The sequence below is a fragment of the Xyrauchen texanus genome, chromosome 1, assembly GCF_025860055.1.
Source record: "Xyrauchen texanus isolate HMW12.3.18 chromosome 1, RBS_HiC_50CHRs, whole genome shotgun sequence".
NCBI classification, from domain to species: Eukaryota; Metazoa; Chordata; class Actinopteri; order Cypriniformes; family Catostomidae; genus Xyrauchen; species Xyrauchen texanus.
Genome location: NC_068276.1, coordinates 438245 through 450022, shown reverse-complemented (window position 1 = coordinate 450022; position 11778 = coordinate 438245). Strand labels below are relative to the sequence as shown.

At 40.6% G+C, this 11778-nt stretch overlaps 1 protein-coding gene across 1 annotated transcript in view; it reads left to right on the top strand.

Moving 5' to 3' along the window:
* The window catches only part of LOC127648178 (histone H3), a 1095985-nt gene that overhangs the window by 817733 nt on the left and 266474 nt on the right, over positions 1–11778 (top strand). The window lies entirely within an intron of this gene.

Genomic DNA, 11778 nt, shown 5'->3' with positions numbered 1-11778 from the left:
CAAATGTCCCATAAGGATAGTAAACCGAAATGTGTGACCTTGTGGTGACATGTTGTGTGTCCCATGTGGAAAACAGCTTATAAATCATGCTAGATTGTGTGTGTGAAATGTGAAATGTAGAATGTGTTCTGTGAGGTTTAGGTTTAGTGGTAGGGTTAGGTGTAGGGATAGAATGTAAGTGTGTACAGTATAGAACCATGTGTGTGTGTGATAGTCCCGTAGAATGTGGAAACACAATGTGTGTGTGTGTGTGTGTGTGTGTGTGTGTGTGTGTGTGTGTGTGTGTGTGTGTGTGTGTGTGTGTTGTTGTGTTAAAATAATAATATGTTGTGACTCTCAGGCTGCTTGATTTGAATAGGAAAGATAAAGAGTTTGTGAATGTGCATGTGTTATAAACGGAAACTAAATTCAAAACATTTGGTCTACAGATATTCATCAGGATACTCATTAACCAAAGAAACAAACAAATAATCATAATAATAATAAATAAAATAAAATAGAAAATAGAAACATTTGTCATTAACACTGTAAAATCTGAAATCACCTGAAAGGTTTGTCTGAGGGTCTCAGGGTAGAAAATATCATTTCTTAATTCATTACACTTTCAGAATTATGAACATTACAGTTAGTCAGGGACTCTCATTTGATAGACAAAATAGTCACGTCATGTTCAGGCCTACATGAAATCTGTACCCACAAGATTCTGCAGAAACCGTCACAGTTCTTCAGGCGCAAGTAAACAATACTTCTAGTGAATTTGAACAAAGAACGGGTAACCACAATGACGGTCACAACCAAAAACAAGATATGTGAATTTACACTGTATATGAGATATGCATTTACATTATTGCACTATGGGGGAGTCCTGAGGCAGTTAAATTGTTCATGAGGAAAATGGCCTGAGGGTAAAAAATGTTCTTGTGCTCTGTAGCGCCGGCCAGAGGGCAACAGTTCAAAGAGGGAATCATTCATTCATGTCACGGTGCATTGCAGGGATCCCGATTACCCATCATCTTATTATTATCCACAGATTCCACACCTTCAAAAGTGTTCAAGCTCAACAGAAATGCATTTAAATCTCCATCTAACAATGTTTTAATCATCACTCCTCTAATTCTAGTCAAAATATTATACATGCAGTTTTTATGACCTCATATTTCTAACTACTGTACTTGGTTTATTTATGCTTTAATAATTAATTTGTCACACATCAGGACTATTTAGTGTACTGCTTAATGCTCATACGTGATTCAAAATGGTGAAAAATTAATGGTGACCAATATTCATATTCATTTTAATATAAAAACATATTATTATATTATTTGTCAACTCTTTAAGAGTGCGTTCTCTTAAAAAGAAAGAAACTAGTTGAAGTGTCTGTTTAATGTTTTACACATTTTTCACGTGGGGCCAATTTTCATGATTGCTGTGGATAGTGCCACACTTTAAAGCTTAAAAAAGGACCCAAATGTTTTCTTGAGCAATACAGTCGTTATAGTTCTCAAATGAAATCAAATAATGAATAAAGCACTTAAATCAAACATGGTGACTAATTTGAAAACATCAAACCTCATTGGTTATTGCGACATGACATCATGACGTTTGGTCCCAAGATGTTATGAGAACTAATACGTTTTCATGTTATCAACGTAGTGACCACATTTGATGTAAGTGCTTTATTAATGTTTTGGTTTGATTTGGAAGTGAACAATGACTTAAATTTCATAAAGATTTGGAATATGGTGCACAAGTTCCTTTTCAAGCTTGACAGACCAGAAACTTTATTCACTGCCATTAAATGGCAAATAAATCCTGTGAAGACTCTTTCAGAAGACTCCTCTACAGTTCCCTTCTTACACTCGTGAATTTCCATGGTGGTCTATCCTGGTTTATGTTGTTTAGTGCTGGTCTAGCTGGTGGACCAGTATACCATTACCTTTTTCAACAGCAAAACATAGTTTGTTAGGCTGATCAACCAGCATGATATTTTTTGTAAAGGTAGTTGGAAGGAAGTCTTTCTGGTTTAGAAGATGGTCGGGACATCAGCATCCCATGCTGGAATCAAGCAATAAAATCACAGCATACAATTTTGTTGATGACAAAATAATTGTACAACTGGAAAACCACAAAAACTCACAATAAATAAATAAAGTAAAAAGCTGGACAACTTTTTTGAGACTTTTCTGACTCCTCCATTGTCCTCAACATCCCTAACAGTGTCCTATTAAAATGTTCTGCAGGGTTGGCTTGGGGATAGTAAGGGAATGTTCGAGAATCCCTTATCCCACAGTAGCTCTGCAACTTTTGGAAGAGGTTATTCTCAAACTTCTTTCTTTCATCATGGTGGGCATTATGAAATCATCAAATATTTTCCTATATATTTTCCAGCTGTCATCCCAGATTTATTTCTGGAAGTGAAAGTGAAATGGGCTATAATCTCTAGGATGTATTCTACTCCCCCCTTTTCTTTTCTCCAGGTGCAGGTAGTCGATTGAAATTATTTTTAATGGAGCTGTTGTTTCAATGTTTTGGATTGGAGTTCTTGTTGTTCTGTTGGGCTTCTTTTGTCTTAAAAATCAACACACTTTCGTGACATAATGCTCCATCCTCTCTCATTCTAAGCCAGAAGGAATGTTTGCGGGCTGCTGCAACCATGTGATCAGCTCCCAAATGTCCACCAAGTATATCTGCTGACTCTGTTGATTTTCTCCTTGATTCTTTTAACTCAAAAGTTTAAAGTGTAATTGGTGATATTGCTCCTGTGAAAGTCAGGAAGAAGAGTGGCAGACAAAAAGCACCTTGGAGAAACTCAACAGCAGTGCAAAATATGAAAAGACAATGCAGAAAAGCAGAGCGCATGTGGCGGAAGACAAAACTTGTAGTCCATTATAACATCTACAAAGACAGCATCCATGCTTTTAATATGGAACTAGGCAAAGCTAGACAGACTTTCTTCTCTAATATTATAAACAGCAACTTAAACAACACACGCACTCTTTTTATGACTGTAGAGAGACTGACAAACCCCCCAAGCCAGATTCCCAGTGAAATGCTCTCAGACAGCAAGTGCAGTGAGTTTGCTTCTTTCTTCTCTGAAAAAAATCAATAATATCAGAAAGGTGATCAGCACATCCTTGAGTTGAGCTGGGGTCAGACAAATCAAACCACAACCTGAGAAAGTAGTTACTATGTCTGATTTCAAAGAAATTGATGGCAAAATTTTGGAAGAAACCGTACAGCACCATAAAACATCAACCTGCGCCCTTGATGCACTTCCCACATCTTTTTTCAAAAGTGTGTTCAGCTGTTTAGAAGCAGATCTCCTAGAAGTGATAAACTCTTCACTTCTCTCTGGGAGTTTTCCAAACTCCCTGAAAACTGCAGTTGTCAAGCCCCTCTTGAAAAAGAGCAATCTGGATAAGACCATATTAAGCAACTATAGACCGATCTCAAATCTTCCTTTCATAGGCAAGATCATTGAAAAAGTTGTCTTCAATCAGCTGAACAAATTCTTGAACTCAAATGGATACTTTGACAATTTTCAATCTGGTTTCCGATCGCATCACAGCACAGAAACAGCTCATAAAGATAATAAACGATATTCGCTTAAATACTGATACAGGCAAATTATCAGTACTGGTACTACTCGACCTCAGTGCTGCATTTGACACTGTTGATCACAACATACTTCTTGACAGGCTGGAAAACTGGGTGGGGCTTTCTGGGATGGTCCTAAAATGGTTCAGGTCATATTTAGAAGGGAGAGGTTATTATGTGAGTATAGGAGACCATAAGTCTGAGTGGACGTCCATGACATGCGGAGTCCCTCAAGGCTCAATTCTTGCGCCACTCCTGTTCAACCTGTATATGCTCCCAATGAGCCAAATAATGAGAAAGAACCAAATTGCTTACCACAGCTATGCAGATGACACACAGATCTACTTAGCCCTATCACCTAATGATTACAGCCCCATTGACTCCCTGTGCCAATGCATTGATGAAGTAAACAGTTGGATGTGCCAAAACATTCTTCAGTTAAACAAAGACAAAACTGAAGTCATTGTGTTTGGAAACAAAGATGACGTTCTCAAGGTGAATGCATACCTTGACGCTAGGGGTCAAACAACAAAAAATCAAGTCAGGAATCTTGGTGTGTCTCTAGAGTCAGACCTTAGTTTCAGTAGTCATGTCAAAGCAATAACTAAATCAGCATACTATCATCTGAAAAATATTGCAAGAATTAGATGCTTTGTTTCCAGTCAAGACCTAGAGAAACTTGTGCATGCTTTCATCACCAGCAGGGTGGATTATTGTAATGGACTCCTCACTGGCCTTCCCAAAAGACCATAAGACAGTTGCAGCTCATACAGAACGCTGCTGCCAGGATTCTGAGCAGAACCAGAAAATATGAACATTTCACACCAGTCCTCAGGTCTTTACACTGGCTCCCAGTTACATTTAGGATTGATTTTAAAGTATTATTACTGGTATATAAATCACTCAATGGTCTAGGACCTCAATATATTGCAGATATGCTCACTGAATATAAACCCAACAGATCACTCAGATCATTAGGATCACATCAGCTAGAAATACCAAGGGTTCACTCTAAGCAAGGAGAGTCTGCTTTTAGCTATTATGCCAGCCGCAGCTGGAACCAGCTTCCAGAAGAGATCAGATGTGCTCCTACAGTAGTCACATTCAAATCCAGACTCAAAACACATCTGTTTAGCTGTGCATTTACTGAATGAGCACTGTGCCACTGTGTGTCCGACTGTTTGTACTGTATTTTATTTTATTATAAACTGTTTCAATTATTCTTATTTTTTATTCTTATTTTAATCTCTTCTATGTAAAGCACTTTGAATTACCATTGTGTATGAAATGTGCTATATAAATAAACTTGCCTTGCCTTGCCTATTCATATAAGTATTAGCAGATCATCTCTTTGAAGCTTTAAAAGGACATCTAGCAAAGTTCAGGAATGTTCATCTCTGATGTATCTTTCAGCTCTTCAGGTAACGCATACAGTAAGGCATATGTGTTGCAGGTGATACAGAGAAAAAGTCAAGCATACCTTTTGTTGGGCTTTCAGAGCACCTACAATTTACTTTAGAACTTCTGGTTTGCACACCTGGGAACATTCTCTGTCAAAATCTTTAATGGACCTGTTCCAGGTCTCTATTTGAGAGTAAAGTGATAGTCAGCCAATTCCTCTCCCCAACGTTGACCTGTGGCATTGAGGTTTGCAGATTTCATGACATATGTCAGCAGTTTGTTATCACTGTAGACCATGAAGTGTGGAGCATGGAAAAGGAAGTCTCTGTGATGGCCCATTTAAGTGCCAGGAATTCCAGCTTTACAGAGTACAAATTAAGTTCTTCTCTGCAGGAGTCAGTGTTTGTGACCCATAGCCTACTACTCGGAGCTTACCATCCATCCGTTGGTACAATACCACCCCTAATCCTTGTTCTGAGGCATCTACTTGTAGTACAAATGGCCTCTCAAAGTCTGGATATGCCACAATGGGTGGGTTTGACAGGGTGGGTTTGATATATTTCTATCCACTTGACTGGTTGTGATGGAAGTGGTTGTGAGGAAGGGCTTTCTCTACTCTTTGACATGTTCTTCCTTTCCATTTTGTCAACAGTTCACATAGAGGCTTTAAAATTTGTGCAAAGTCAGCAATGTACAACCTGCAATACCTGAATAAAACAAGACCTGCACCCAAGGTTTTCCAGAATCTCCTGGATCCGTGAGAATGATGATGGTCAGAGATTGTTTTCTCATTCAGCAATCGGTTGTCAGTGCATAAGCGATAACTTCCATCTTTCTTCATTACGCACACTAACTGGGATGAATAGAATGATGTAGACTTCTGAATCCACCCATGATCAGAAAGACCTGTATGTATTTGTTTCGGACAGGAATATTATCTTTCAAATGGATGTCCATTTTCATGTCAGGGATATAACCTGTGTCCCAGTCATCCTTGGCAAACACCTCACATTCCTCTCTTAGCAACTATCTCACCCGCTTTATTTGTTCTGAGGACAGGTGACGGATATCCAGTGGTTTATCCCAATCCCCATTTTCATTAACCTTGAGCTGTGTCTCTGATGGTAAATTACCACTTCGTTTTGACAGCTGAGGAAATGCTTCAGACAGAGGGGATAGCTTCACTTTGAGTTGATGGACAGCATCCTCTGTATGCAACCACCCTAGAACTCTACAGGTTTAAAGAATCTTATCATTGTCTATGGTATTCTCCACTGTCAACATAATGCTTTCTTCATCCTCCTGCAGGAGCTGAATGATGTCTGCTAAGGTCATGGCACCTCTGCATTGGGCTCCATCATTGCGTGTGTTCCATCCAGCGCCCCCATATTCAGTAAGCCACAACTATCTTTCACAACCTTATGTCTTGGAAGCAAGATGTGTTTTCTCCCAAGTCTTGCAATATAGTAGTTCCTGTGGTTATTGCATTTCTGTAAGACTTCTTTTGCTTTCTGACACCCGAATTACTGAGATCAGTGTTTGGACAAAGAGACTTGAGGGAACCTGCTGGGCTACATCAGTTTGGACTAGTTCCTCAATCACGTTAAAACCAATGACTGACTGTAACAGAGTTAAAGGATGGGCAAGGAGGAGGCGAGAACTGGCTTGTCAATATAAATCATAATTTAATGAAACTCAAAACACACAAACATAAACACACATGACGGACATGCCCGTAATTCTCTCTCTCTCGAACCATCGTCACCGGCCGCCTTTATCCCTCTCGTGCCTCATCAGGCTGATTGGGGCCCGGGCGCGCGATAGTCCGACCGGCCCCGCCCCCCTCCGCTCCGCGTTATCTCAGGCCGGGGTGCCACCGGCATGAAGTACACCCCCCCCTGTCCCTGGGGCGGGGTGTATCTTGTGTCCCGGTTGGTCATCCCCGCCTTCCTCACCCTGGGAGGAGACAGGAGGGGAAGACAACAACAACAAAACAAAATAGGCGAGGGAAAAGGCCAACACGGTGCGACAGAGAGAGAGAGAGGAGAGAGAGAAAAAGCTCACTCACCGGTTCTCTGATGTACCGTCACTTGGTCCTCGAACACTCCTCCACACTCCAACCCCGGGCGAACCGGAGTGAAACCTTCGACCCCTAGTGGGCAGAACGCGCCTCCGCTTTTCTGGCAGCAAATGTGGACACTCCTCCGCCCCTGGCAGCGGCTCTACCGCTCCGGGCAGTCGGAGAGTTTCTTCCCTCCTCCCCTCGCGGACAGCGGTCTCCCTCGACCCCTCCGCATCTCTGGGGATGGCAGGGCACTCCTCCGCCCCCGGCAGTGGCTCCCTCGCTCCAGGCAGTCGGGGTATCCAGTCCCCACTTGCCCCGCATCTGGGCGGTCGGGCTACTCCGTCACCCGGCAGATGGCAGCGGCGCTCCCCAGGGTGGACGGCAGTGTCGAGGACTCTGCGACGGGCATCCCTCTTCCTTCCCGGGCTTCGGCACCAATGTAACAGAGTTAAAGGACGGGCAAGGAGGAGGCGAGAACCAGCTTGTCAATATAAATCATATTTTAATGAGAAACTTAAAACAAGGACACAAACACACACATGACGGACATGCCCGTAATTCTCTCTCTCTCGAACCATCGTCACCGGCCGCCTTTATCCCTCGCGCGCCTCATCAGGCCGATTGGGGACCGGGCGCGTGATATTCCAACCGGCCCCGCCCCCCTCCGCTCCACACTGACCTTTCAAGTTCACTGCAGGCAATGAGAATGGGCACTATGGTCTGTCCCCCACTCCTGTTTCAGTGTTTCCTGCCAGAAAGAAAGCAACTTCCATTCAGCCTTCAGAAGGAATGTTTGTCAGATTGGCTGTGGTTAGGTTGAGCTCTCTCAATTCAAGTAGCTCCCTCACTGGTCTCACCTTTATGGCAGGTAGGTGTCTTTTTTCCCTTCAGACTCCATAATAGAGAGTTGTGAACCAGTGTCCCAGAGCGCAGTAGTGTTTATACCCCCAAAAGAACACTGGACAAGACATCTGTGTACAACTAGGCTTGCTGTGTTTTCCTGTATAGTAGAACGAAACACTTCACCTAGAATATGTCCCTGTATACAGTATGTATACTGTATCTTCACTCTAGTACCTTCATAGTTGGTGCAGATGAAGTTGAGTTTGTGAGTTTGAGGAAGGCTGTCCTCCAGACTGAACGGCTCCAACTTTATCCATCATTACAGTCTTCCACTCCTGTCCCGTGACCAGCAGCCCTGTTCTGATAACACCCTCAACCAGATCCACATGTTCATGGCACAATAGTGGCGTAAACCCAACCATACTTCAGCAGTGAAAGGCATTTTTAACCACATTTATCACCCAATGCTGAATCTGTTAAATGACACCAGATCCACATGATTCTCTCTGCAGTATCTCAGAGCTTCTGTCCAGCTCAGATTCTGTTTAACCAAAACCAGTTTGTCTGGACATAAAACAGTCAACAAATCAACTATGAGAGAAATTAAAAACAGAAAAATGCTAATGGATTTTAGTTAAAGATGAAGGATTCACCCCCCCTCATCAGTTCATACTGATATTCTGGATCTGTTCTTCAGCTCCTCCCATCAAGTGTGCGTGTATCACTCAAAACATTGTGTTCATTGTGTTTCTTCCTAATGAAATATGTTTCCTCTCTCAGCCAACAGATTTCTCATCTGATGGTGACATTGACCTTTAGTGTAAGAGAGTCTATAGCTGCAGGCGTGTGTATGTAAATAAAGACAGCAGAGTTTTTGAATGTGAGTGTTGTGTTACTACTGGTTACAGAATTCAAAACATTTGGTCTATAGATAAACATATTCGTCAGAAAAATCAGTAAACAAAAGGATCAAGCAAATAAACAGAAAAAGTCCGGTTTATTTTAGTTTTTCTGCTTAAAATGTCCCCACAAGGACAGTAAAATCTGAAATCAAACACATTGTGGTGACAGTCCTCATGTGGAAAACTCTTATTAAACAAACTAAACAATGTCTAAATGAAAATCAAAAACTGTGAAAAGGTTTGTGTGTGTGTGTGTACATTTGTGTAATAAATAAATCCCTGTCAGGATATCATGTTTAATAAGAGTTAGTGTATACTGTATGTTTTGTTCATTCTTGTCTCCATTACAGCATCAGAATAATAAACAGTAGCAGAAATGACAGTAAGTCAGTGACTCTCATTTGATAGTCAAAATAGTCACAGTCATTTTTAGATCTACATGAAACCTGTACCAGAGGATGTGAGTGAAGCGGACACTCCACCAGACCCGGATTAAGATTCTAGAGAGATATATTCTATTTACACTATATAAAAGTAACAGTTCTTTGCAATAAGTGCAAATAGCTGTTATATGCTATTTATACTTATAAATAATGGCAGATACTATTTGCACCTCAGTATTGTTGTACATTAACAGGATGTAGTAATAAAGTAAAAAATGCAGTCTAAGCAATAATAACATAGTGTAAATGGCTATATTAATAAAAATGATTAAATGGACAATAAAGCCCTCCGTACACCTAACCGATAAACACTTTAGTATTAAACAGTCGTTAGGCACTTTATTTCCACAAATATTTTATTCATTTTTATTGAAAATAAATGCAATGATATGTGATGGGAAAAGAGCGAGTTCGGCAAAAGGTGGATTTGAATTCGGGTCCAATGCGTTACTTTCCAGAGCCACATGCCCTACTACCTACACCACTGCAGAGCATGGCAGTTCCTGCCAATATACAGTTTAATCCAGCTTACATATTCAATTGAGGGTGCTCTATGTTCGCAACCCCGCAGAACCGGGCCTGCATCTAGCTGGCAGCTGCACTGACATAATTGCAAAACAACAAGATACCTTACTATCTACTTATCTATTCATTTAATATTGAATGTTAATGTAGCCTACTAGCTCACCTTTTGCTGCACTACCATGTTCGTGTAGCACATCCTCATGCTCTCTGTCAACATGATGCATTTCAGAAAGGAATATTTACTCATTCTCACGGTCTCTCCACACTTCAATTTCCTCGTTCTTAACTTTGATTAATACTTTGCATGTTGGCTATAAGGTTTGCAACTTCATTAAAACAATGTTTGAACTCTTTCAGGCCTATTGCTTTTTTCGCAGGTTCCCAAACCAGCATATTGTGAAGCACATTCTGGGTTGAGCGAGCCGAGAGGAATCTTAAAAAACACGTTCTCCGCTCAGGTGCAATTATCACTACTCTGTCCTGCTCATGTGCTCTGGTTGTAATTTGACACGGCATCTTTTAAAAGCAATGCAGAGACATGACAACAGTCAAAGACGTCTGTGCAGTCCATGTTTATATGCAGAAATAATTCACAATAGTCCAGATGGGTCCCATTTGGTGTATAGTAAGTAATAAGGCCACACTGTTTGCCCTGCTCTCTCTCTCTCTCTCTCTCTCTCTCTCTCTCTATCTGTGTGTGTTTATGAACTGAGCCCCAGTGGAAGTGGCCAAGGGTGCACTGATTTAAAGTAGGCATTGATGCTGTTGCTGTAGAGGTGGTCATGAATTAATGATTACCCTTTGTGACATCACAATATTACAGAATCAGAGAGCGAGGTGTTTCAATAAATGCTTTTATTGCATTGGGAATTAAGTTTTGAGTTCTGTAATTTACAGTAGAAAGACTTCTTATATGTCAAAATATCAAGGAAAATGTGATTCCTCATGGCATGACCCATTTAATGTAATGAAAAAGACATGTAAATTCTGTTAGGAGTCCTTACTCCTGTCTGCCTCAGTCTGTGTAACTGATTTCCAAACACTTTACCGTAATTTACAATTTGTCATAAAAAAAAATTGTCTAAAGTCTAAAATAAATACACACACTGATTTACATATTTATTTCGATCTTTAAGGATATACTCCTACACAAATAGGTAAGTGGTCATTATACAAATTTATCACACGGCTTTCTGAAATACTTGATTTCTGATTAGTTGCTGTTTTTTGCTGTCAAATAGATTTTATTATTGAATGCTAAACTGTAGAATTGACTAGGGGTGGCTCAGTGGTTAGTACCATCCTCTCAAATTAAAAGGTCCCTGAGTTCGAGTCCCAGCTCATTGTGGCCTTTCTGTGTGGAGTTGGCATGTTCTCCCTGTGTTCCATGGGTTTACTCCGGGTGCTCCAGTTTCCCCCACAAGTCCAAAAACATGCAGGTTAAGTGAGATGGAGACTCTAAATTTCCCAGTAGATGTGAGTGAGAGTCCCACAGCCACTGGGGGTTGTGTCAGGAAGGCCTAAAACTTGTGCCAAGTCAAATGCGGATCACGGATGGTCCATGACAACCCCTAACGGGAGCAGCCAGAAGAAGATGAAAATGGAACTGTAGATTGAAGAGTTGTCCCAGGCAACCGATTTCCAACATAGCTGTGCTAGTTTCATGGCTCTTGTTACCAGTGTTTGGTGTAATCTATGATTACAAAGTAATTAATGTAATCAAATTTCTTTTAGTAAAAAGTAGTGTGATGCATGACATTTCAAATTTTTGCAGTCAAATTATGGTTACTGACACATTAAGTAAATATATTAGTTATGTATAATACATTTAAAATATGAATTATGTTCATATACGTCTGTTTGTGTTTCTGTGACAGCTGAAGGGCAGGAAATATACGTAAACAATTTTTTAACTTGTTTTTATGAAAATAGTTTTAGAAATGAACCTTTTTGCTGAAGTAATCAGTAAAGTAACTGGATTACACATTTAGAGTAAATAGTA